At 40.7% G+C, this 27,805-nt stretch overlaps 1 protein-coding gene and 2 long non-coding RNA genes across 4 annotated transcripts in view; 2 read left to right on the forward strand and 1 right to left on the reverse strand.

The window, feature by feature from the left end:
* The first annotated feature begins 687 nt into the window (after nucleotides 1-687).
* On the forward strand, nucleotides 688-7,031 carry LOC131107664 (uncharacterized). 2 transcript variants are annotated; one of them, XR_009120295.1, is made up of 5 exons: nucleotides 688-876; nucleotides 4,890-4,962; nucleotides 5,113-5,216; nucleotides 6,800-6,880; nucleotides 6,965-7,031. It is a non-coding gene; the product is annotated as an uncharacterized LOC131107664 (long non-coding RNA). The 2 variants fall into 2 exon arrangements; XR_009120296.1 differs by lacking the exons at nucleotides 6,800-6,880; nucleotides 6,965-7,031 and adding an exon at nucleotides 5,527-6,046.
* A 16,118-nt stretch (nucleotides 7,032-23,149) lies between these two features.
* LOC131107665 (uncharacterized) lies at nucleotides 23,150-25,220 on the reverse strand. The gene is made up of 2 exons (XR_009120297.1): nucleotides 25,099-25,220; nucleotides 23,150-24,126 (listed from the first exon to the last, which is right to left on the reverse strand). It is a non-coding gene; the product is annotated as an uncharacterized LOC131107665 (long non-coding RNA).
* ppp2r3a (protein phosphatase 2, regulatory subunit B'', alpha) overlaps nucleotides 23,316-27,805 on the forward strand; it is a 63,953-nt gene continuing 59,463 nt past the window's right edge. The window contains exon 1 of the mRNA XM_058057890.1: nucleotides 23,316-25,071. The gene's annotated coding sequence lies outside the window, so the exon portion shown is untranslated. The remainder of the gene's footprint in view (nucleotides 25,072-27,805) is intronic.

Here is a 27,805-nt window from a genome sequence, read left to right on the forward strand (position 1 = left end):
AAAAGGTTCCATTTTATTCTATTTTCATTTTTTTCTATTTATTCTAATCTGTTTTTAATGTACAATTTCAGTAATCATAGAAATGAAAAACTAAACAAAAAAAATTAGCAATACTTAAAAGTATATATATTTTTTAATATTCTATAATATTTTTAAATAATACAATTATTTTAGAAATATGTAATAATATTTATTAATAATTTTATCCTTTTTTAAAAAAATTTTTGCCTGTGTCCTGACTTCAGGGACACCTTGTTCAAAGCCAGTAAGGCTCTTGATGACATCACAAATACAAATACATCTCATCTATTCATCCAACTGTCCTTTGCTGTATGTTAGTTATATGCGCATTACATTATATATATTATGCACAAAAACACATTTATTCATTAATTTTCTACCGATTCTGCTCACATTTAATTATTATTCCAACCCAACAATACAATATCACTTAAACAAAACACAATACAAATGAAAATAATTGTGTAAATTCTCATTCCTAACACCTTGTATGTTCAAAGTCATTATGACATCGCAAAGAAGGGGCTCACTAAAGTGGCTTCAAATAACTGCTGATTAAAGTACTTTTAACTCCATAGGGAATAAAATCTCAGCCGGTTCCTGACGTGTACTTTTATTGTGAAATGTCCCAGCGGAAGTCTTGTCTCCTAAAGTTCCAGGCGCTAAAAAAAAAAAAAAGTCCCACAAAGAGGAAAAGGCTGTCAAGTATCATGGAAGCTCTCCGCTTTTTAACTATCCTTCGATGACACGATGAGAAAAGGTGATTAGTTGTGTGAAGGTGTGAAACATTTGATCAGGTGACCGCCATGTTGTAGTCGTCGAAAGCATTTGGAGGCTGTTTGTTCCTTGACAAAAGTAAGTAAAGTTATTTTATGTATTCGCATTCCTGCTAGCTTCTTCCGTGTTGTTTTCTACCTTTTTAATCCTGTTTATCGTCCCCATGCTTTATATTCGACTGTGTTCCGTAAATACCTTCTTAAAGGCCGTCAAGGCATCAATTATTCACATAAAACTGATTTTTCCAGGCTAAAATTGTGACCGTATTCCTAAGATTTGTGAGAAGACAGAGGGAGCCTTTCTTCCGGTATGCAAATGAGCAGCACCACATGCATAATAAACAAAAGCACACAACACCGGTTATTTATTTTTGCTCAAGTCATTCCAAATATAGATTTATTTATTTAAAAGCACCTACTACACTATTGTTTAGCATGTGGGTGTCCAATGTACACGGCCTGGGGGCCATTTGTATTCTAAAAATAGATTTAATTCAAGCTTAATTGACAGTTAAAAAGTAAGCAGAACTTGTCTTTTGCTGCTTTTAATGGTAAGAAATTTAAGAAAAACCTAACATTTTAATATATATACATATATTTAATATATATAACATATTAATATATATAATAGAATATTGTTCCAAAAGGTCAGATGGAAAACCGAGGCTTTTTTCCCCCCATAGGAAAGCAATGAAATCCAATTTGTTCCAAACACCCAAAAACTACTTCCTGCGGTGGCTATTGTCTCATCAAAGTATTGTAATAGCGGCTTTACACTTGTATTACCCAATATAGTAGACACAATATGATTAAATACGGCATTTAAGATTTAAGTGACGGGAGGTTCAGAGTTGAGTTTTAGCTTGTCGTGGTTTATGTCCCTGACAGTAGCCCGTGTTATTATTATTATTATTATTATTATGATTGTGCCTCTTGTGCAATAACTCGTCTCACCAAAGTCCTTATTTGTAAAATGACAAATACTTCAACTTGCTGATATAGTTCATCTTCAAACAGCTAAAATAATGCATAAGGCTAAAAATAAGCAATTAGCTAAAAATATCATCCAATACTTCTCTACAAGAGAGGGGAAATATGATCTCAGGGAAGAAAAAAAAAATTTAAAAAAACGTAACTATATTAGGTCATATCACCTCATACTTCGGTACGTGACAAAAAATTCTAATTTAAATAAAAAAAACTTAATAATGGTAATGGTTTAATTTAAATTTAGAACATGCATCAGATTCCAATTAAATGCATCCCATAATCAGTTCCCAGTTCCACATGTCCAAAAGGAGTAGGAAGAAGCAAAGCTTATTAAATCCTACCCCTCCATCTGGTACTTTTACAATCACTAACTCTTACATTTGTTCACTTCCTGCTTTCCTAATATCATTTAATTATTTTTTCATTTATTTGTTTATTTATTTTTATTTTTATATTTTTTATCAGATTCCAATTGAGTGCATCCCATAATAAGTTCACAGTTCCACATGTCCAAAAGGAGTAGGAAGAAGCAAAGCTTATTAAATCCTACCCCTCCATCTGGTACTTTTACAATCACTAACTCTTACATTTGTTCACTTCCTGCTTTCCTAATATAGTTTAATTGTTTTAAAAGTATTATTAAAAAATATTATTATAAATTATTTTAAAAAATATTATTTTTTAAAAATTATTTTTTTTGTAAAAATTAAAAAAATAATTTTTTTAAAATATATATTTTTTGTCACGTATCGTAGTACAAGGTGATATGAGCATCCAATGCCATAATGGGTACCATAGTAAGTGTTTTTATTTTTTTTATTTTTAATTTTTACATTTTTTTAGTATTGGATGACAATTGGTAATTGGTTATTTTTAGCCTTATGCATTATTTTAGCTGTTTGGAGATGAACTATATCAGCAAGTTGTGATTTTGGAACCATGAAATGGCATTCACTCATTAACGAATCACACGATGTTGGAACTGCGATGCGGCGAAGGACGACTGAAAATATTAAAAACAGGTTTGTCAAGCAGGTTTGCTTCTTTTTCCTTGCAGGAAATGGTAGTTTAGGGTTTGACCGGCATGTCCGTGGGCAGCACTTTAATTGAAGCCTTGGCTCCGAGTGCTCAGAGTGCTCAGAGTGCAGGGTGTGGCCGAAGGTGTAAAGTGCAGCATGGATGCTTTGATGGTGACCACAGTCCTTTTGTGATGTGTGTGTTTCAAGTGAATGTCTCTCTTTTCAGTTAACCCTTGTATTATGTCACGGGTCAGTTTGACCCGTTTCAGTTTTTGTGTTGACCAAAGTACTGGTTATCCTTTCTTTTTCTTCATGAAATTTTGTGACTTTTCCTCATCTAGGGTCATGAATACAAAAACTGAAACGGGTCAAATTGACCCGTAACATAATACAAGGTTAACTAGCATGATTTGTTAACAAATCATGCTAGTTATGCTAGCATGATAACAAATCATGCTAGTTATGCTAGCATCATGCTAGTTATGCTAGCATGATTTGTTATGCTAGCATTAGCATTTGTTATGCTAGTTATGCTAGCATGATAACAAATCATGCTAGTTATGCTAGCATGATAACAAATCATGCTAGTTATGCTAGCATCATGCTAGTTATGCTAGCATGATTTGTTATGCTAGCATTAGCATTTGTTATGCTAGTTATGCTAGCATGATAACAAATCATGCTAGTTATGCTAGCATGATTTGTTAACAAATCATGCTAGTTAACCTTGTATTATGTTACGGGTCAATTTGACCCGTTTCAGTTTTTGTGTTCATGACCCTAGATGAGGAAAAGTCACAAAATTTCATGAAGAAAAAGAAAGGATAACCAGTACTTTGGTCAACACAAAAACTGAAACGGGTCAAATTGACCCGTAACATAATACAAGGGTTAAGGTGTGTGTTTGTGGACAAGCCACGTATACATGGACACAAATATTCCAATTGATTTTGGTTTATTTGCTCTAATTGAAAGAATATAAGCTTTGTATACATACACCTCATTCCGAAAGAAAAGTGCCAATCCCAATGAATATAGAATGGGATTCCCAGGGGTGGAATATTCCTTTCCCCAATCGGAGGATCAAATACACTTTAATGTCGACGTATATCCCCAAGCAACAAAAGCTGAAAATGAAGGAACGATGGCCTAAAGTTGGAAAAGGTCCGGGGATTGACTCATGTTTAAAAGCTGTGGTGTGTGTGCCTCACCGGAAGATTCAGTTCTCATTTCTGCATGAGACCGGATGTCCTGATTCCACCGTGACCTCCAGCAAAAGCACAGCACACAACAAAAAGAAAAAAAACTAAAAAAAAAAAAAAAAGAATGCAGAAATTCATACTTTAAAAGTGAAAGTTTGCACCTCTAAAGGCTGTAGTAGTAGTAGTAGCTTGTAGTACTTTATTTTCTGTATGCATTCATTCGTGGGGCAAACAGCCCACCCTCTCAAGTGCTTTCTCCAATTTTGGTAATGGTAATGGTAATGGTAATGGTAATGGTAATGGTAACGGTTTCATTTCATTTGAACATATCAGATTACAATTGAGTAATCAATTAAGCTTATTAAATCCTACCCCTCCATCTGGTACTTTTACAATCAGTAACTGTTACATTTGTTCACTTCCTGCTTTCCTGATATAGTTTTTTTTGTTTTTTTATTAATTTTTTAATTATAAAAATATGATTATTAATTTTCTAGCAATAAAAAATAAAAAACAAAATTAAAAAATATTTTTTATTTTATTTGATCCTTTTTTAATTATTTATTTTTTATTTTTTAAATTATATTTATTTTCATTTGATTTTATTATTATTTGAAATTTTATGTATTTATTTGTATTTTACTTTAGTATATAGTAAGTGTCAATATAGTGATATATATAGCACATCATGACTGGTTCAAGACTCTTCATCCTTGGATTTAGCAAACATTTGTTCACTTCCTGCTTTCCTAATATAGTTTAAGTATTTGTATTTTTTTTAATAATTTTTTTTTATTTTTATTTTGGAATATTGTTACTGGGAAATAGAACTACAGAAGCAGGTATGACATTGATGATGTTGTTGTTTTTTTCTCCTCCAGGAGATTCTACGACATGTCCGCTCATAAACTCTGTCAGCCTTACAAAAAGGAGAGGAAAAGCAGTTTCTTCAAGGTACATGACCCAGCCGTCAGTTGTTTCTACGTACAGTACATACAGTATTTGGTAGCTTTTAAAATATTAGCCAGCTATGACTGTATTGTCATCATACTGTATTTTGACCTCATTGATAATGGTTTAAAGTTATTATGTGTCTCTTTCCAGCTGATTGAGTCCTTTGCCTTGGAAATCGGCACTTTGAAAAAGGAGATGGGGAAAACGCCCGAGACAACAGAAGAAGACCACAAGATGTCAGATCCAATGCTTGGGTGAATAAACCGATACCGATGTTTCACAGACATTCGTTTTTTTATGGTCTCCTGCTGCAGAAATATTTTACATTACGCTTTTTGAAATGTTTATAATTAGCCTGAACACATGCAAAGATCCCCTTCAAAGTACTGTGTGTATTTATTACTAGGGCCCAAACACAGACAGGCAACGGCCATCTTGAAACTGATATGTTTATTATTAGGGCCTGAACATAGACGTGCAAAGGCGCTTTTAAACTGCTCTTTATTACGGTACTAGCAACAATTAATTATTCATTCATTCATTTTCTACCTTATCCTATCCCAGCTGTCTTTGGGCGAGAGGCGGGGTACACCCTGGACTGGTGGCCAGCCAATCACAGGGCACATATAGACAAACAACCATTCACACTCACATTCATACCTATGGACAATTTGGAGTGGCTAATTAACCTAACCTAAGAGTTAGTGGCGTCATTAGGCCTATTTTAAAATGTTCTTAAGTCCCCCTAAATAATTAGATTTTTTTTCATTGAATTTTTGAATTTTCTATTTTTAAAATTTTTAAAATTTTTAAAATTTTTAAAATTTTTAAAATTTTTAAAATTTTTAAAATTTTTAAAATGTTTTAATTTTTTTTAATTTTTTTAATATTTTAAGTTTTGTATTTATTTATTTTTATTTTACAACACAAATCTCTGGCAAATTGTATATAATAGGGCAAAAGCAGGCTAATACTAGCCTACTACTACTAGTAGTACTACTAGTAGTAGTAGTAGTAATAAGCATTCATTCATTTTCTACCGCTTATCCTCACGAGGGTCGCGGGGGTGCTGGAGCCTATCCCAGCTGTCTTGGGGCGAGAGGCGGGGTACACCCTGGACTGGTGGCCAGCCAATCACAGGGCACATATAGACAAACAACCATTCACACTCACATTCATACCTATGGACAATTTGGAGTGGCTAATTAACCTAGCATGTTTTTTTGGAATGTGGGAGGAAACCGGAGTACCCGGAGAAAACCCACGCATGCACGGGGAGAACATGCAAACTCCACACAGAGATGGCCGAGGGCGGGAACCGAACCCTGGTCTCCTAGCTGTGAGGTCTGCGCCATTCCAAAAACATGCTAGGTTAATTAGCCACTCCAAATTGTCCATAGGTATGAATGTGAGTGTGAATGGTTGTTTGTCTATATGTGCCCTGTGATTGGCTGGCCACCAGTCCAGGGTGTACCCCGCCTTTTGTACGAAGACAGCTGGGATAGGCTCCAGCACCCCCGCGACCCTCGTGAGGATAAGCGGTAGAAAATGAATGAATGAATGAGAGGTATCGGGTTATTAGGTGTAGCTTCTCTATAGGAGTCCACAACTCAATACAAAGGACCCAAAATGATCATAATAGGTCATCTTTAAGGATGATGATTTGGGGGATTTATGGCTGGTTCTTATTAATGCAGGAGACGATTGCTTTATCGGTTTATCAATCACAACCGTAGCAAAGAATCGTGGAAACATTGAACATTTCTTTTATGATGTCAATTCCCAGTTAGTCCAGTCCCCCCGTTACTGTATACTATTTGTTTGTCGTATATGTTAGCTGAAAAAAGCCACATGCAGCGTCCCGTCAAATCATATTGGAGAGCCCTTGTTGAAGAAAGCCTTCGGACCCGTGCACATGGTAAGTAGCTCACGGGAAAAAGATGAATTACTAGTCGAGGTACACTGAAGTAAAATGAACACTATGCTGCGTATTACTTGGCAGGAAAAGATCGACGCCATCAACCAAGCACTCGTGAACGAATATGAAGTGCGAAGGAAAATGCTACTGAAACGTCTGGATGTCACCGTGCAGTCTTTTGGGTGGTCGGAAAGAGCAAAGGTAACGTACGTGGCCCCTGGGGGGGCCGGAGTGCATCCTCTAAAGGCAATAGCAGTTTTGTTGCTAACAAGTCATTGGATTTGATCATAGCAGTTTTGTTGCTAACAAGTCATTGGATTTGATCATAGCAGTTTTGTTGCTAACAAGTCATTGTATTTGACATTAGCAGTTTTGTTGCTAACAAGTCATTGGATTTGACATTAGCAGTTTTGTTGCTAACAAGTCATTGGATTTGACATTAGCAGTTTTGTTGCTAACAAGTCATTGGATTTGACATTAGCAGTTTTGTTGCTAACAAGTCATTGGATTTGACATTAGCAGTTTTGTTGCTAACAAGTCATTGGATTTGACATTAGCAGTTTTGTTGCTAACAAGTCATTGGATTTGACATTAGCAGTTTTGTTGCTAACAAGTCATTGGATTTGATCATAGCAGTTTTGTTGCTAACAAGTCATTGGATTTGAACGGCTGCGCCTAAATAATCACTGCGAAATTATAAGCGTGTCATTAAAAACGTTGGGTGTAAAACATCAAAGTCACTTTAATTCAACGTCGTATGATTGTATTTCTGCATAAACTTACGCTCCGGGCTTGCTTGGCTAAGTCAATGAAATACACATCCGGGTGTTATTTTCGTAAGCTAATGTGTATTACACCTTGTTGGCCACACGGGGGCGAAATAGGACAAGTGACTGGAGTTCCAAAATGTTTTAGCTGTGTTAATGCTATAGATTGGACTTCCTCGTATAGATTGGACTTCCTCGTATAGATTGGACTTCCTCGTATAGATTGGACTTCCTCAAGGTTGTGACTTTTAAATATAACAAAATAATACTGTGCACATCCAATTGTACCACGTGACACTACTGTATTGGAGCCATTTTGGCCATTTGAAACGACAGTGGTCAAAGTGATGTGTTTTGGATCATTCCAAGCACAGGAATGATCCAAAAACAAAAATTGCATAAAACTAGAAAAGCACTCGGGCAGTACAGACCTCCTCCAAGCGGCATTGTTGCCCCCATATTGTGATTTACACCAACATAATAATCCTATATTTTTTTCAATCAGTCTTTGATATTTTGTTGAACCTGTTGGGAACTTGTCCTGTATTTTTTTTCAAGTTCTCTGACTATTTTAGTGGATATATATACACAAATACTAAAAATGGTCCTATTTCGCAAAGTTCTAGAGAGATCTAGATCTCAACGGTGATCCATGTCACCCCCAAAATTGAATTAGTTCCTCCATATCCCATTTGTAATATTTCCTGAAAATGTCAGCCCAAACCATTCAAAAGCTTTCAAGTTATTTTGAACCAAAACAGACAAAACGCTGGCATAAACATAAACTCTGCTCAGCGCTTGGCAAAGATAAGCAATACAACGATAAAATGCAGCAAAGTGAAAATGCTTCAATCACTTTGATGTTGCAAGATGAACACCTTATTAAGTTTATTTAAGATGAACACCTTATTAAGTTTATTTAAGATGAACACCTTAAATAAACTGCATGAGCGATATGGAAGATCAATGACTTCCTGTTCAGTGACTGCGTGTCCAAAAAGCGGTGCCACTTTTCCGACTTCCCACGGGTTCAATGTGACCGTGACTTATCCGACTCTCCGTCCCCGGAGGTTCGCTTGTGAGAACATAAACAACGGCAAGGAGGATCTGACCCCTTAGACCGGGGGTGGGCAAACTACGGCCCGGGGGCCACATGCGGCCCACTAAGCGTTTGAATCCGGCCCGCCAGTTGCTTTCTATGGTAATGGTCATGGTTTTATTTCATATGACCATGCATCAGATTACAATTGAATGCATCCCATAATCAGTTCCCAGTTCCACATGTCCAAAAGGAGTAGGAAGAAGCAAAGCTTATTAAATCCTACCCCTCCATCTGGTACTTTTACAATCAGTAACTGTTACATTTGTTCACTTCCTGCTTTCCATAATACAGTTTAAGTTTTTTTTTTGTTGTTTTTTTTTAATAATGTACCTCGTACAGAAGTGATGTGACTCTACAATGACATAATAATTTGATCACTTCCTGCTTTCCTAATATGGTGTAAGGTTTTTTTTGTCACGTACCGAAGTACGAGGTGACATGACCATACCATGGCATAATGGGTACCATAGTAACTGTCAATATAGTGATTTATTGTATTTATTAGTGATTATTTAGCAAACATCAACTGCTTCTAAATATTTCAAATTTTAACAGTTTTAACAACAGCTGGCAACATAAGTCAAGTCGGATGTTTGATTCAGAAAACTGTAAAATTAAATTTTGTAATTTGCTGTGGTCTGATACTGACAGCTGATAGTATGATTTACAGATAAAATTATACTAATAATTCAATGCGGACTGTCAGAATTATAAGCGTAAAATAGTGTGTATTAAATATATATTCTGCCCCCCGGGACAATTTTGTTAAATCAAAAGTGGCCCGCGAGTCAAAAAGTTTGCCCACCCCTGCCTTAGACGCACCGAGCCCCGTTTTCCAAAACACGGCTAAGCTACAAGCGAGGCCGCCCGACCGTGTCAGATGAACCTTTTTGGTCCCCGGTGGAGCCGGCGTGACAAGTCAAATAGTGAAAGGCGTAATGAGGGCTGCTAAAAAAGGAAATCAAATGGTTGGACTTCCTTTTGGCTGCACGGTGATGCTGAACATGCGCCACATAGACAGGTCAGACTTGCATATTTTATGAGTTTGACCCCCTTTTGCCCTCCCTAGCCCACCTCAGTGATTTTGATTGACTTTGTCATTTCAACATTTGATCAATGCTCACGTGAGAAAACAATTGAAACCGCCTTGATCTGTCGTTATTATGCCAACATTATTGGAATGTTAGCATACTTTGCTAATGGTGCAAATTGATTGACGTCCGACATTAATTTAATGACCCAACATTGAAAATTCGTCATAGATTCTGTTACATTCATGAAAAAATAATAATGATAAGTAAAACTAATAAAAATGTCTTAAATAGCGTAACAATTTCAATAAATATAAATGTTAAATGACTGGACTATAAAATTTTACAAATAAAAAAATACTTAAATCAAAGTGGAAAAAATAACAAGAAAACTAAAAATGACTTTTCATAATAAAATAGTGTAAGAAATAAAAACTCACAAAATACTAACAAATAAAAATGACCCAACACTGAAAATGATCAATTCTATGTTATTTCAATGTCACCTTGCTATGATAAAAATGACTTAAATGACCCGTTTAAGTTACTATAAAAAAACAAGGTATTTGAAATTTATAGCAGAGCTATAATGAAAGACGTAATGCAAAGACTTTAAAACACAGTAAAAGGTAAACACGATGGTACATGCTGACTTACTGTTTTGAGTGTGAGTCTGCTTCCTTCCCATAACCTGTAGCAAAGAAAGCCAAAGAAAAAGCAAATAGCAAATAGGACACTCACTTTTAATACTATAAATACTCAATAAACACCCACAAAAGTTGCATCAGAGCCACTTGACGCCTGTCCTGATGTGACGTCCATTAGCGGCCATCTTGAAATCCTAAACTTAGGGTACACATTGCTCCAAACAGCTCTGCAGAAGTCAGTGGCGGGTGCCAGAAATCTGTCCGAATAAGAGCGTCAGCGGAATGCAAAGAGTATAAACTTGAATGTGATATATGGTGATGTGTGTGTGTGTGTGTGTGTGTGTGTGTGTGTGTGTGTGTGCTGAGCATTAAAAATGGAGTCAGTCTGCGGTATGGAGGGCCTCTCTTGTGTCGCCAACTGGAATTACACTTCTTAACGGTCATTTAAGTGGCTCAAATGCAGGAGGTTTTGAATGTCATGTCATCCCTTGTTGTTAGGAGCTCGTTATTTCTCCACCACCAAAACATCTCGAAGGTAAGAAACACACTTGTGGTTCGGTCCTCTGGTCAGGACGAAAGGTAAAACATAAAGACACATGGTTGACACTTTGGACATGATTGGACCACTGGAGCTATAAATAACAGCAGAACCTTGGTTAGCTTTTGCTTTTGCTTTAGCTTTAGTGTGGCCGCTGTTTGGTGTGTGTGCTCACAGGTAGTTTGCTAGCATAAATGAACTTGAGGTTGTGTAATGAACAAATATAGACATGACTAACATTATGATCAGTCTGTACATAATTGTGACTGCTGCCAAACATGTACTGTATTTACTGTATAGAGCAGGGGTGTCAAACATACGGCCCGCGGGCCGGATCCGGCCCGTCTGGTGGTTTGGTACGGCCCGGGGAAGAAAGCTGCATTGTATAAAAAAAATATGAATTTAATTTAAAAATTGTAGTTCTTGTATTATCCGCTAGGGGGCGCATTTTCCCTGTTTAAAAGATATGTGCGCAGCAAGCGTTAATTCTGACGTGAAACGGTACAAAGAGAAGATTTCAGGGCTGTTGATGGAGTTTGAGAAAAGATTTCAGGTTTTTAGCGAACTCGAAACAGATTTTGCAGTTTTTCGCTCAACAGTGAAGGTTATTCATTTGTTCAAATTGCTTTCCAGATGTTGAAAAACAGTGTTTTTAAGTTCCACAAGGCTGGTATAAATGTTTTTGGAACATTGTTACTAATTCTGTGATCAGTTTTATGTACAACACACTTAAATATATGTTTAACTGTGTAAAAGTGTTGTTAAAATTGCACATACTTTATTTATGTTCTTATGTTATTCTCTTGTTCATAATATATTGTTCATAATGTAAAAGGAAAATTCTGTTAATAAACATTTTGATAATTTACTCATTCTTTGCACAAATTATTAGTATTAGTGACTAATACAAAGGAAAAAAGTGGGCTTATTGTTAGTTCTATGTCATTTTGCAATGAGTTTACTGGTCCGGCCCGCTTGATCTCAAATTAAGCTGTATTCGGCCCGCAGACCAAAGGGAGTTTGACACCCCTGGTATAGAGCTTGAAAAGGAAGAAGAGGAAGAAGAGGAGGCGTAAGAGGAGGAGGATCCAACACCAGGACACGATGATGTCCAGGATAAAATTTGGATAAAAACATTATACACAATATATGGACTCACATAGGAGCTTTTTGCAGGTGAGCCACAATGTTGGCTGAAGCATGCAAATGTATTTTGCAAAAAAACAAAAAACAAAGAGTGGTGAAAAAGTCTGCTGGTTTGTTTTATGAAATGAGCAATTGTCAAGGATCTTTGCATTTTGGTGCTACTGACAATTTACGGGAAAGTAATTAGCGTCGAAGCATGAGCGAACAGCTCCGAGAAAGATACACGCTTTTGCAAGTGAGTTAAAGTGTTGTGCTCGACTGTAAGACAGTTTGGCCAAATGATATTCAAGTTTTTAGATATCATTTCACTTTTAGTGAAATCAGCCAAAACAATGGACAGAAACTGCAACAAGGATGCAAAAACTCTACAGCAGACTGGTGCCATAATGAAGAGGCACAATCAGAAGAAATGTGAAATACGCGTGAGTCACTATTAATCATTTCTTGTCCTTGTAGGTTGATGGTTAAAATTCAAAGGAAGCATAAGAAAATATGAATGCCTGCGTGTATTGTGTATGGTGTGTAATTGTCATTGAGCCCTGGTGTGTATAAACCGTTGTTGCTTCCAAGATAGCGTGTTTAGCCAACCAACATGAAAAAGAAACAGTAACAAAAAAGACTTCTGCTTCCCCACCCAGTTTGAGAAAGCCATCCATCAGTTTGTACCCGCAGGGGTCAAGGGTCATGAATCAGGATAGGAACTGATAGGAACTGATGAGGACAACTGCATGCCTTAGCCATGACCTTTAACCCGATGATGCACACGAGGGGGGGGGGGGGGGTTGAAGGGGGACAGTCGGTGCTGTAAAAGCCATCAAAAGTGAAGTGTTAAACACAGTGGTCATTGAACACAACACACAGCTTCACACTTCCTGTGCACCCTCCACCCCCAGCGAGCCTTTTTCCAAATGGGATCCTGATGTTCTGTTCACCCCCCCCCCCTTCTCTTCCAGCCAAAAGAGTGCTTGTTAAGCTGGATGTCGCCCTCCTTCTCCTCCATCCTCCCTCTTGGCTGCAGCTGCTGCACAGCCGCCATGACAGGAGGCAGCTGTTGGGGCCAACTACACGAGACAAGAACAAGTACATCAGCAGACACATGGTGGTGGTGGGGGGGGGGCACGTCATCGAAACAAGCTTTCTGGCGTTCAATCAGCACTTAAGTTAGGTTTGGGGGCTCCTCGGAGCAAATTCTAGCTATGAGGGACGTTTAGCACAAGTTCCCTCACATGGATTATATTGAGCTCCACAAGGGATGGTCGGGGGCACGTCGGGCTGCTTAAAGCAGGGGTGTCAAACTCCCTTTGGTCTGCGGGCCGAATACAGCTTAATTTGAGATCAAGCGGGCCGGACCAGTAAACTCATTGCAAAATGACATAGAACTAACAATAAGCCCACTTTTTTCCTTTGTATTAGTCACTAATACTAATAATTTGTGCAAAGAATGAGTAAATTATCAAAATGTTTATTAACAGAATTTTCCTTTTACATTATGAACAATATATTATGAACAAGAGAATAACATAAGAACATAAATAAAGTATGTGCAATTTTAACAACACTTTTACACAGTTAAACATATATTTAAGTGTGTTGTACATAAAACTGATCACAGAATTAGTAACAATGTTCCAAAAACATTTATACCAGCCTTGTGGAACTTAAAAACACTGTTTTTCAACATCTGGAAAGCAATTTGAACAAATGAATAACCTTCACTGTTGAGCGAAAAACTGCAAAATCTGTTTCGAGTTCGCTAAAAACCTGAAATCTTTTCTCAAACTCCATCAACAGCCCTGAAATCTTCTCTTTGTACCGTTTCACGTCAGAATTAACGCTTGCTGCGCACATATCTTTTAAACAGGGAAAATGCGCCCCCTAGCGGATAATACAAGAACTACAATTTTTAAATTAAATTCATATTTTTTTTATACAATGCAGCTTTCTTCCCCGGGCCGTACCAAACCACCAGACGGGCCGGATCCGGCCCGCGGGCCGTATGTTTGACACCCCTGGCTTAAAGGAAGAGATTCTCTAATTGGACTAGCAATAGCCAACACGAGGGGGGAACACAAGACATCACCATGGAAACACAAAAATGCCAGAACAACAAATAACACATAGGGCAGCTACTACAGCCAATAATACACAAGCACCATGTTGGTGCATAGGAGGAAGCTGGCAGGTATCTGCTAGGAAGAAATAAGCAAGAGAAGCCTAAGTTCATGTCATGAATATATTCTGTTCTTCCAGCTTAAGCTCCTGTCAAACGTTAAGCCTTTTCTGTCCCGAGCCGACCTTAAAAAAGCCATTCATGCCTTCATCAGGTCCAGGATGGACTACTGCAGGGGTGGGCAAACTTTTTGACTCGCGGGCCGCATTGATATGACAAAATTTACGTGGGGGGGGGGCAGACTATATGTTTGACATGTAACAGTCCACCTGGTATTATTGTATCTGTAAAATTGTCATGCAATCTGCTATTATTATTTATTATTTTATATTTATATTTAAATATTTTAAAAATAATAAAATATTATAATAATTACAATAAAATTAAAATAATAGTTATTATATTATTATTATGTAAAATATGCAAATATAACAACAGTATTATATATAATTAATATAATAATTAGCATTAATATAATAATTATAATAATCATAATAGTTCTAATAATAATTATAATAATCTAATAATAATAATTATTATTATTATTATGTGCTTGTGTCCCTTTTTTCTGGAGCACTTTGTAAACAACAGACCATGTCAAAAAACGAAATTGATACAACCATCAAAAGGTTGGCTCAGGCCATGATGCCAGGTTGTATGTTGAGTTTCAATGAAATACTTTGGAAAGATTGGGCGGGCCGTATTCAAACACTTGGCGGGCCGGATGTGGCCCCCGGGCCGTAGTTTGCCCACCCCTGGACTACTGCAACCCTTTTTCCTAGTCTTTGACTAATATGTACAGTATGTCTAGACACGCCTTGCACATGATCATGTGACATGTCCCTGTGCTGACAAACCTCACGTTAAGAAACGAACGCTGTTGGTGTTCGTGGTTGGATAGCCATGGTGTGTCCTGCTTGTCCTCAGCACCATATGAGGTCGTATTCCAGGCATCTGAGGCTCTCGCATGGAGGAGGAGCGCGAGTCCTCAAGGCAAGCTCATGTGTGCTTTGTGTGTACGCTCGGGGTGCTGAGTGACGCTCTCTGTTGCATTCTGTCATCGCCCTCGTCTCTCATTCTTCTCATCCCGTTCGTCCCCTCTGGCACTTTTCCTCCACAGTCTCCCATCCTTGCTTCTTTTTAAGGATCAGGGATAAGGTTTTTTGTCTTTCTCTGATGGAATGGCTACTTGTGTCCTTTTGTTGACATTTTACACTGATAATAGTCTACTATGTGCCTAACAATCGATTTTGTACTTCTACAGTAGATGAGTCCATGAAGGACAGCTTCTTTATTTAAAAAAAAAAAAGCAGGCTTTGCTACACGTCTTTTTTTCGCTACACTTGTCTTTTTTCACTTCCTGTTGACAGGGAGGGACATACCCACGCAAGCTCCGACATTGCTCTCAGAGTTTTAAACTCCCTGTGACAACTCTTAATCCAGGACAAGCGATGTCTGAAGTCACCATAACAAAGGAACAGTAAGTAGCCGATAAGCGTTACAAGGCTAGCCGGGCTAATAGCTGCTCCTAGCCCGAACTCCTTAACATCTCTGCAACCGCAACATACCAAAGTTAAAGAGGAAGGGTTCACCCCGCGGACATACTAGTGTAGCCGCTAGCTCATGATTGTAAGCACGGAGACAGCTTTTAATGATCCACGAGACCCGCTGAGGTCAATGAAAGCTATTCCCACCAGAGGGCATCACGAGGTTGCTAACGAAAGGTTGGAAAATATGGGACAGAAAATAGAAAAATTGATGAGAAGGTGGATCTACACAATCAAACCCCGGAGATGCAGGAGATCAGTCGTCATGGTCGAGTTCACGACCAGGAAATTCAAGTTTCCGCTGTCCTGAAACAGGGAAAGCTGAAAGGTCCAAACGTCTTCATGAATGAGCATCTGACAAAGCTCAATGCTGAAATTGCTAAGAAAGCATGTGACCTGAGAAAGCAAGCAACTGCAAAAATGTAATCAAACTAAATGGAGGACCGGAGGCCAGAGTGCTTGTTGCCAAAAATATCAAGGATCTGGAAAAATACCAAGATGTGGAATGTGGAATGTGGAAATGGAAAAAGAGCTTAAACAGAAGATCTGCAAACGGACACCAATCTGGGAAACTTGGCTGAACACGGACAAAGGCGTGGACTTGGAGCTGGAAGGTTACGAGATGACCTGCATCCACGGGAAGGACACCACAAACGACCACATGACAAAGTGGTATATGACACGTCAATGACATGTTGAGATCTGTAAAGACAAAAGAACTCCACGTTCAAGGATAGAAATGTTTGAAGATTGGATCAAAACAACCTTTTCAGACAATAATCATAAAAAGGATTTTCATATGTATTGATCTTCTAAATCCATACAAGAACAAGGTAATGGACCATTTTATAGACACAATGTATAGCTTGACTTTGTTTCCCAAAATCACCAGACCAAGTAGAACAACAGACCACTGTGCCACCTTAATGGATAATATATTCACCAATGACTTTGATCACATGACCACCAATGGCCTGGTAATTCATGACATCAGTGATCATCTTCCAGCGTTCACAATTTACCACCATTATTATAACAAACCACCGATGTAGGCTACAAAGACTGTCCAAAGACTACGTTCCGAGGACAGAGTCGAGGCTTTCAAGGATCTAGAACAGTGATTTTCAACCACTGTGCCGCGGCACACTAGTGTGCCTTGAGAAATTGTCAGGTGTGCCGTGAGGAATTAGCCAATATCACTTTTTATAATTAACATTTATTAATCATCATTTGCAAATATGTCAAAATCCATGTATACGTGGACCCAAATATTCCAATTGCATTTGGTTTATTTGCTCAAACTGAAAGAATTTAACCTTTGTATATGCCTCATTCCGAAAGAATAGTGCCAATCCGAATGAATATATAAATCGGATTAACAGGGGTGGAATATTCCTTTCCCCAATCCGATTGAGGTATCTTGTAGCCGCTCAAACGGAAAGTTGTCAGGGTGCGTTTTTCTTCTTCTGTTGTTTATTGGCGGTTGGCAGCTTTCGTGTGCATTAGCGCCATCTGTGGAACACAATCTAAACCCTTCTATAGCCATTCATAAGTCCATAAGTCAAAAGTAAATATATGTCTATATAAAACATGTACCGAGTTGAATTATAAAATATTGGCAAGATTGAATTTGATCCTTTCCTGGTTAAATTTATCATATCGCATGCTCAGCTATGACGTAACACGCAGCTCCAGACGTTCTTCAGTTTTAAAAATGGAAGCCAGCAATCGGCACTGGACTGCTACGGAAAGTTTGTTTTTGATCCAAACTAAATTTCAAGACTGGACAAACGAAAAACTGGCAGTACGGAATTATTCCAACAATGAACAACTCGGGGAAGTTTTACTACAAATGCCCCATTGACTATTCTGGTTGATTATAGCGACGCATGTAGACAAGAGATTGGAATATTCCTTTCCATGGATACCATTGTTTCTGGAAAAGTCATTCGGAAAGAGAAAAACTCCTCATGTAAACATGGCTACTGTCGAGTGTCTGTGGTGTAAAGACTGGCAGAGCAATGTAATATCGGTCCGTGTGGCAACACCTAGCTCGTTCCTCCTATAGACTTAGTGATGTTTTCCAGTGTAAAAAAACGTGCCGTGGCTCAAAAAAGGTTGAAAAACACTGATCTAGAAGAACAAAAACGGGAGTGTGTACAGTGTTGATGATGACTTTCTACATACTTATATGAAACTGTAGGATAGGATAAGAGTCCCTGGTCCCTGGAGAGAAATGTCTGTAATGTTGTGTTTGTTTGTTATTATATATTACCATTTTCATGGTTATATCTAGGACAGGGGTCGGCAACCTTTACTATGAAAAGAGCCATTTCACCCACTTGCCCACTAAAGAAAAATAGCCTGGAGCCGCAAAACGTTGTATGTTTAAAACAACATTGGAGGGAAAAAAAAAGACGAGTTGGAGTACTCTTGCTAGTACTGGAGATAAACTTTTGTTTTTAAATGAGCTCTAATTTATTTTTTAGAATCGTCAAATAACTCATTAATAACAATTAATAACTCAAATAACTCAAAGTATTACTCATTTCCCTTCATGTTAACCTGTCAGAGAGAACTGGATAGCATCCTGTCTGCTCATTCAGTCACCAGTCAGAACTCAGTCAGGATGCATTCATGGTCTCACACAAAGTTGGATTTTTGTAAACTCATAACAAAGACGTGCATTTTCACCACACGGGTGCTAAAAAATATTCAAGCATTGCAAAGGGAGCCGCAACAAAGAGGCTGGAGAGCCACATGCGGCTCTGGAGCCGCGGGTTGCTGACCCCTGATCTAGGATCATTATTGTTACGGTTGTAAAGACATAACCATTATGTCATTACATGGTTCCTCCTACATCACCTTATACTTCTGAATGTGTCAATAAGAATCATACCAGGAAGGCAGGAAGTGAACAAATGTAAACGTAACAGATGCTTTGCTTCTTCCTACTCCTTTTGGACATGTGGAACTGTGAATTGATTATGGGATGCATTCCATCGTAACCTGATGCCCGTTCAAATAAAACGAAAGCATTAGCATCTTAAAATAAATGCTGGAGCTCTGCCGCCATCCGTCAGTTGGTTTGCACTGTTGGATCTTAAGGAGGTTGATGCAAAAGGAAGCAATGGGAATGAAATAGCAGCCTATTTCATCCATCAGCTGATCAAAGGTTTCAGACCATAGCCTTTAAAAGACAAAATCTTGGCAAAAATGTGCATTCATCGTGTCAGGTATGAGTTTCCTCCGTGGGGGGCTGAACCCACCCAAAGTAACAGATAGGGTGAGGAGCTCGGTCGGAGTAGAGCCGCTGTTGCTTCAAAGCGAGAGGAGCCAGTTGAGGCGATCTAGTCTGGATGTCTCCCAGACATCTCCTGGTGAGGTGTTCTGGGCAAGCCCAGCCAGTAGAACCGAGGACACACTGGAGGGATGATGTCTCACAGCTGGCATGGGAACACCTTGGTGTCCTCCCAGTGGAACTGGAAGATGTGGCCCGAGAACAGGAAGTCTGGACTTCCCTACTGAGACCGCTGCTCCCGTGACCCGGACAAGCGGAAGAAAACGAAATGGAATGTAATGAACTCTTGGTGGCAAAGGAAAAAAAACAGCTTTTCTCAGCTTTGAACGTTGTGGGATTCATGAGCTGCATAAGCAAGGCCTGACGCCGCACGCCATTGCTGCTGAGGCTGGGCGCAGTAAGACGGTCCTTTGAAACGTCTTCAAACATCCTACAGCAGGGGTGTCAAACACACGGCCCGCAGGACACTAGTTTGAGGCCCCCGCCTTGATATGAAAGTTTAATGTTAGTAAGTTTGATATGGATGCTGTATGGTATCATGTACCCAGAAAAAATGATTACGTTTGATTCATGTTCATGTTAAAGGTTAAATAACTGTTAATAGTTATCCTCCCTATGCGTGTGGAAGTGGTAAGTTTTTGGCTATTTAAGTTGAAAGGAAATAACTTGAAGGCTACCGTTTAGGTGGCTAGCTCTCTAGTTTGCGAGTTAGCATGTGTCTCGAGACCCTGCAGTTGCGCAATATGTTGTAAATAAAAAGAGTATAAATGTGACTATAGTCGTGTTTTGTCATGTCTACAGGGCTCTAATAATGCTTTGTTCATTTTCATATGAAAAAAATCATTTGTCTACCCACCAACTATATGTGCTTTCTTAACTTTTTATTATTATTTATTATTTATTATTTATTATTATATGAATGATAGATGGTGTAACTCTGGGCACATCACTATTAAAGAGCAACTCTGCTGCAAAGACATTGAACTGTTAGCCGTTAGCATGAGACCGTACTATCTGCCGCGGGAATTCTCGCACGTTATCGCGATAGCGGCGTACATTCCCCCCTCTGCTAACGCCGACGCGGCCTGTGACGTCATCCACTCTGCCGTGGGCCGGCTACAGACACAACATCCGCAGGCTCTCCTTCTTCTCTCAGGTGATTTCAACCACGCTTCTCCATCCTCCACCCTGCCCACCTTCACCCAGTATGTCACCTGCTGCACCAGAGACAATAAAACACTGGACTTGTGTTATGCCAACACCAAGGAGGCATACAATTCAACAGCACTTCCTCCCCTGGGAAGATCAGACCACAACCTGGTACATCTCCAGCCTGTGTACAAACCTCTGGTACGCAGGCTGCCAGCTGTGTCCCGCACAGTGAAGAGATGGTCTGATGAAGCCGACGAGGCTCTGAAGGATTGTTTCAACACAACAGTGTGGGAGGAACTCTGCCATCCTCATGGGGACGATATAGACAGTCTCACTGACTGCGTCACAGACTACATAAACTTCTGTGTGGAAAACACTGTACCCACCAGGACTGTACGGTGTTTCTCCAACAACAAACCGTGGATTAATCCGGACATAAAGGCTCTCCTAAAGGAGAAGAAGAGGGTCTTTAAGTCAGGAAATAGGGAAGAGCTGAAGGCTGTGCAGAAGGAGCTGAGGAGGAAAATCAGGGAGGGGAAGGACTGCTACAGGAAAAAGATGGAGGAACAGCTGCAGCAGAACAACGTCAGAGGAGTCTGGAGAGGCCTGAAAACCATCTCTGGCCACAAGGGGCCCGACTCCCAGGCTGCTGGGGACCAGGTAAAGGCTAACGATCTGAATCTATTTTTCAACAGGTTTGATCAACCATCTGCCCATCCCCCGGCCCAGCACCTCCTGCCGAAACTTCTGCCGAAACTCCCCCCATCGACACCTCGAGTGGACAGCCCTACCCCCACCTCCCCCTCCTGCACACAGCCATCCCCCACCACTTCTCACCTAATCAGCTCAACCTCCTCACTAACCTCCCCCCGCACACAGCCCCCCTGCTCCAACCTGACCCTCACAACATCCCAGGTGAGAAACCAGCTCCGGAAGACCAAGGCGAGGAAGGCGGCGGGACCAGACGGCATCAGCTCCAGGCTCCTGAAGTCCTGCGCGGACGAGCTGTGCGGGATTGTTGAGCACATCTTCAACCTGAGCCTGAAGCTGGGGAGGGTGCCACAGCTGTGGAAGACATCCTGCGTGGTTCCTGTCCCCAAGACGCCGCACCCCAAGGACCTCAGCAGCTACAGGCCGGTGGCACTTACATCACACCTGATGAAGACCCTGGAGCGGCTGATCCTTGACCATCTCCGCCCCCTGGTGGGTCCTTCGATGGACCCGCTCCAGTTCGCCTATCAACCTGGCACTGGGGTGGACGACGCTGTCATCTTCCTCCAGCACAGAGCGCTCTCTCACCTGGAGAAACCTGGGAGCACGGTGAGAATCATGTTCTTTGATTTTTCCAGTGCGTTCAACACCATCCAGCCAGCACTTCTGAGGGACAAGCTGGAGAACACAGGGGTGGACCTGCACCTCACATCGTGGATACTGGATTACCTCACCAACCGTCCACAGTATGTGAGGACACGGGACTGTGTGTCCGACACAGTTGTCTGCAGTACGGGGGCTCCGCAGGGAACGGTCCTGGCTCCGTTCCTTTTCACCCTCTACACAGCAGACTTCTCCTACAACACACCAACCTGCCACCTGCAGAAGTTCTCTGACGACTCTGCAATTGTTGGCCTCATCACAGATGGGGACGACTTGGAGTACAGAGGACTGACACAGGACTTTGTGGACTGGTGCCAGCGGAACTGCCTCCAGATCAACACGGGGAAAACCAGAGAGCTGGTGGTGGATTTCCGCAGGCGCATCCACTCTCCTCCAACACCAGTGAACATTCAGGGAATGGACATTGAGATGGTGACATCTTACAAGTACCTGGGTGTTCATCTCAACAATAGACTGGACTGGACTCATCACACGGAAGCACTTTACAGGAAGGGCATGAGCAGACTCTATCTGCTCAGGAGACTGAGGTCTTTTGGAGTGCAAGGGGCACTCCTCAAGACGTTCTATGACTCTGTTGTGGCTTCAGCCATTTTCCAGGGAGTGGTCTGCTGGGGCAGCAGCATTTCGGCTGCGGATAGGAAGAGACTGGATAAGATCATCAGGAAGGCCAGCTCTGCACTGGGTTGCCCTCTTGACCCAGTGGAGGTGGTGGGAGAGAGGAGGATGTTGGCTAAGCTATCATCCATGTTGGAGAACGACTCCCACCCCCTGCAGGACACTTTGACAGCACTTGAGAGCTCCTTCAGCGATAGACTGCTTCACCCCAAGTGTGTGAAGGAGCGATATCGCAGGTCTTTTCTTCCTGCAGCTGTCAGGTTGTACAACCAGCACTGCTCCCAATAGACTTCTACACTGCTATGTACATCTGTGTAATACTTTGCTTTTTACATTCAGTATAGTTACTCCAGACCCCATTCACTGTGCAATATCTGATCAACCTCCATGTGCAATATTAAGGGCTCTAAATGCAATATACTAAGTTCTATGTGAAGTATTTCCATAATGCCTCATATTAACTCCCTAACAAGACCTCAGTGTATAGACTGGTCATATATCTCATCTCGTCTCATATTATCTACATACTGTATTGTATATAACTCTGGGAAAAACTGTTGATTTTTGTTAATACTTGGGTCGTTTATATTGTTTATTTTTCTATATTGTGTATTTTGTACTGCTTAACTGACTCTGTACTCTTGGTGCTGTGCAATACAAATTTCCCCACTGAGGGACGAATAAAGGCATATCTTAATATCTTAATCTTAATCTTAATCTTAATCTTAATCTTAATCTTAATCTTATTATTATATTTATTTATTACTGATTGATTGATTTTCTTTATTCTTGATTTGTTTATTTTTCATCTTATTTTGTGCAGAAAAATAAAAATGAAGATATTTGAGAACAGTGGAATGTTTTATCAGAGCTTTTATTGTAGAAAATCGGAACCAAAGCACTGAAAAAGTTTGTATATTTTTCTGTTTTTAATAAAAGCGTTTTGTTTTTTTTGGAAAACCTGATGCGGCCCAGCCTTGCCCAGACCCTAGCTCCAGTGGCCCCCAGGTAAATTGAGTTTGAGACCCCTGTCCTACAGGGTTATCGAACCAACAAGTCAAGGGGTAGACTGAAGCTGTAAGGTCCCATTAGGTTGTTACCGATGCCGAGTGCAGTTCAATAACAATGACTGCTATTTGGATGAGAAATATACTGAACTATGTTGACTCTGCTTTCGGATATCAGAAAAGTTGGACAATATGGGCATATGGTTTTTTGGCAAAAAAGCCAATATCAGACATGCCGAGTCTAAACGCAAAAGGCCCAGTTGAACATGCACACACCACACATGGCATCATGTGACGTGTGCCTTCTCATAGTTGATGTTGTTACAGGACACGCATTCCAGTAGGATTTTGCAAGGCCTCTAAGGTGTGTGTGTGTGTGTGTGTAGCAGGGTGCTCTAAATCAAATCCATCACACACCATCCATCAGTGACGCTCCCTGTCACTCCTCACTGTGGAAACTTCACACCGGTAGCAGTTGCGAAGGGGGTGGAGGGACCACCGACCGTGTCCCCATTTAGATGTTTTTAACCCTCCAGGGTCATGGGTTTTAACCTTGACTTTCAACTTCCCCATCAAGGGGCACTCACAGGTAAGAGGTCACATCGACGTCTCTCAGAGCTCACGTTTTATCGTACAAGCGTATACTTGGCACCCCTGCACATGATATCAAGAAGTGACTTATTTATTGTGCTTGGAGTTTGTAGGAGAGATGTTTTTAAGATGTTTGCCGCTCAGGGTTCCAGCTTGGGGTCAGTTTGTCAGATGTTGGCTTGTCTTCAAAACCCGTTGTCAGGGCACCCAGAACGCCGTTTCCGTGTGGGGGAGAGGCTGAAACAATAAAATACTTTGATGTATCCACCTAAAAAAGAATGGAAAAGCACACTCAACCTTTTTTTCCGTAAGTACCGCCTATGGAATATTTTTGTAGCCTCGGCAGCGTGTGCCGTTACACCACCGGCGTAGTACCCCACTGGAGGGATTTGAAGTTCCCCCAAGGGTACCAGTGTGTTGTTTTTAAGGACGTACTGTCCCAAATGGCATAACAAAGACATCAAATAACGGCAAATAAAATTTCATGGTACAGGGAAGTTGTAGCCAACACCTTTCCTGACACAGAGCAAATCTGTCTAGCATGTAAGGGCATTTAGATCAACAATACTATCTGCCCCAATGGCTGGACGGGACAAAAAAAAAAAAAAAAAAAAAAAAAAAAAAAAAGGACGTACTGTGAAAGTGCTAGTCAGAGATTCCCAGTGTGACAGAAGCCGACCTACTGCAAAATGAGTAATTAGTAATTAGTCGATGAGTCCTTATTATTAATGATAGCACTCTGCTGCCAAAATGTTAGGTGCCTCCGGGTTTTGAACCGAACCTGGCATGTTGGTCTGACGTCATTCGAGGGTCTCATTTGGCCCGCAAGCCGCCCGTTGAATTGATCCGCCTTAACAACCGGACCGGCCTGTCACTCTCGACGAGCCCCCGCCCCGGCGCGCGGCTCACGGGAACTCCCCCTAAGTTCCCCCCGGCTCTCTCATCTCTCTCTCCGGGCTCCGTCTCTCCAAACTGGCTGTCACACACCAACACGGCCACGGACACTCACTAGCAACGAGCCTCACTAGCCTCACGCGTGGGTTAGCGAACCTTCCGTTGCTTCTCCCCAGTAAACCGAGGGGCGGCTGTGCGGTTTGCGGGTCTGCGGCGGTCGTGACACGGCGAGGAAGGCGGAGGAAGGAGCGGTCGCCGGTGGAGGTTTGGAAAAGGACGAGGACGAAGGTAAGCGGCCAGTTTTGTGTGTTTTACCTCCCCGCAGCTCTCAAACTTGATGTCGGGCTTTTGACGTGTCTTCCGCTGCGGTGCTTCCGACAGGGAGATTAGAAGAGTATTTAACCCGACTCGTGTTTTGTTTTGGACGGATGTTTGGGACTCTTTCACGTGAGGGGGGGATTCACCTGGTGTGTTCAAGTAAGTTTGGAGATTCGACTATCACTTCATTCAGGACTGGTAGAGGCCATGACATGTAAGTGATATATTTCCCTGCTTGCTAAGATAAATAATAATCTAGCTTTGGACACGGCTCGTAGAAAACACAACTTATTGTCATTAAAAGATCAGTAATACGACGGGGTCGGCTAAACTCACAGGAAATCCCAGTCCTTTTTTCCAACACCTAAATGCTGCACAGTTGCAATAGTCTACACCAGGGGTCGGCAACCTTTACTATGAAAAGAGCCATTTCACCCACTTGCCCACTAAAGAAAAATAGCCTGGAGCCGCAAAACGTTGTATGTTTAAAACAACATTGGAGGGAAAAAAAAAAAAAAGACGAGTTGGAGTACTCTTGCTAGTACTGGAGATAAACTTTTGTTTTTAAATGAGCTCTAATTTATTTTTTAGAATCGTCAAATAACTCATTAATAATAATTAATAACTCAAAGTATTACTCATTTCCCTTCTCATTTCGCTTCATGCTCATTCAGTCACCAGTCAGAACTCAGTCAGGATGCATTCATGGTCTCACACAAAGTTGGATTTTTGTAAACTCATAACAAAGACGTGCATTTTCACCACACGGGTGCTTAAAAAATATTCAAGCATTGCAAAGGGAGCCGCAACAAAGAGACTGGAGAGCCACATGCGGCTCTGGAGCCGCGGGTTGCTGACCCCTGGTCTACACTTAAAACTGCAGGTGTGTCCTCAAAATGTGTCGCCTTCACTGTTCTCTGTTTCCTTCAATTATGTGTTATTTTTATGATGTGTGTTGGTGCGTATGCATGCGTGTGTGTGTGCGTGTGTGTGTGCGTGCGTGTGTGTGTGTGTGTGTGTAAATGTATGTGCATGTGTGGTGATATCTTGTCAGATCCTGGGAGGTGGGGGTCAGTCACTGGGTCTCCTCTCTGGAATTCTCCGAGAATAGAATCCACACACACTCACTCACATGCGCTTGGATCCACAATAACTGACATCTTCAGTTCTCGGAAATGTCTTTTAACCCTTGTATTATGTTACGGGTCAATTTGACCCGTTTCAGTTTTTGTGTTAATGACCCTAGATGAGGAAAAGTCACAAAATTTCATGAAAAAAAAGAAAGGATAACCAGTACGTTGGTCAACACAAAAACTGAAACGGGTCAAATTGACCCGTAATATAATACAAGGGTTAACAAATCATGCTAGTTAACCTTTAATTGTGTTACGGGTCAATTTGACCCGTTTCAGTTTTTGTGTTGATGACCCTAGATGAGGAAAAGTCACAAAATTTCATGAAGAAACAGAAAGGATAACCAGTACTTTGGTCAACACAAAAACTGAAACGGGTCAAATTGACCCGTAACATAATACAAGGTTAACTAGCATGATTTGTTAACAAATCAGTTTTTGTGTTAATGACCCTAGATGAGGAAAAGTCACAAAATTTCATGAAGAAAAAGAAAGCATAACGAGTACTTTGGTCAACACAAAAACTGAAACGGGTCAAATTGACCCGTAACATAATACAAGGGTTAATGATGACCCCGATGTAACCTCGCTAACTTTATGCAGAAGGACAGTTTGATTCATCCGTTTCTATTTCTGCTAATCCTTCAGCGTGGTGGCGCTCTCTTTAGCCGAAGTGGTCAAGTCCCCTACTTTGAATGTAACCTAGACATTTTGTTTATCTCGAGAGCACTCCTGCAGATGCCAAAATGTGAAACATGACAACGGATGTCTGTATCTCACGGTAGAGAAGTGGCGCGTGTGAGTCAGAGAATGCGTCACAAGGAAAAACAAAACCTGCGTTCAGGGTCTCCTTCCTGGCAGTAGATCTGTCCCTAAAAGATGATGGGAGCCTCACTGTGTGTGTGTGTGTGTGTGTGTGTTGTAACCTGAGACCGGCTGGACACATCTACTCCGGGAAGGCCACAAAGACCAGGCAGTCTGTGCTGTGCGGGAATGTGGACGTTTGTCTGGGGCACAAGCCAGAATTCCCAACTGGATAGAAGATTTTCTACATAAATTGCTTCAAGAAAATTCTACCGGAGGCTAAAAGTATCAGTGAAGTGCTGCTGTGGTGCGTTTAAGGCTCATTAGTGGTGGGAAATCATATGTAAACTAGCTTAAGGGCATACCACTAGTGCCATGTCAACTTAATCTGCAATACTGAGCAGCCAGGACATATGAGTTCTCTTTCAGTTTTTAGGCTTATCTTCAGAGTGATCGATACAACAAATCAGTCATATGTCACAGTCATGCAAGTCATGCAAGTGTAAAAATAAGTTCAGTGCAGTAAAGAGGAAGATGTGCTTGGGAGGTGAGTCATCTCACATTCCTTTTCTTGTATTATTAGTGTCACCTTATTTGTACTGAGCAGCCAGGACAAGTCTCTAACCCCTTCCTTTGCCTTCAATCAGCTCCTGAATAACAATAACCATAAAAAGTATCCGTTGAAGCCTACGTCAACATTCATGGTGGACCGCTTCTGTCGACATAGTACATGTAAGAGCCAACGGGGTTGTTTCAGTCGATGTGGG

The sequence above is a fragment of the Doryrhamphus excisus genome, chromosome 19, assembly GCF_030265055.1.
Source record: "Doryrhamphus excisus isolate RoL2022-K1 chromosome 19, RoL_Dexc_1.0, whole genome shotgun sequence".
Lineage (NCBI taxonomy): Eukaryota > Metazoa > Chordata > Actinopteri > Syngnathiformes > Syngnathidae > Doryrhamphus > Doryrhamphus excisus.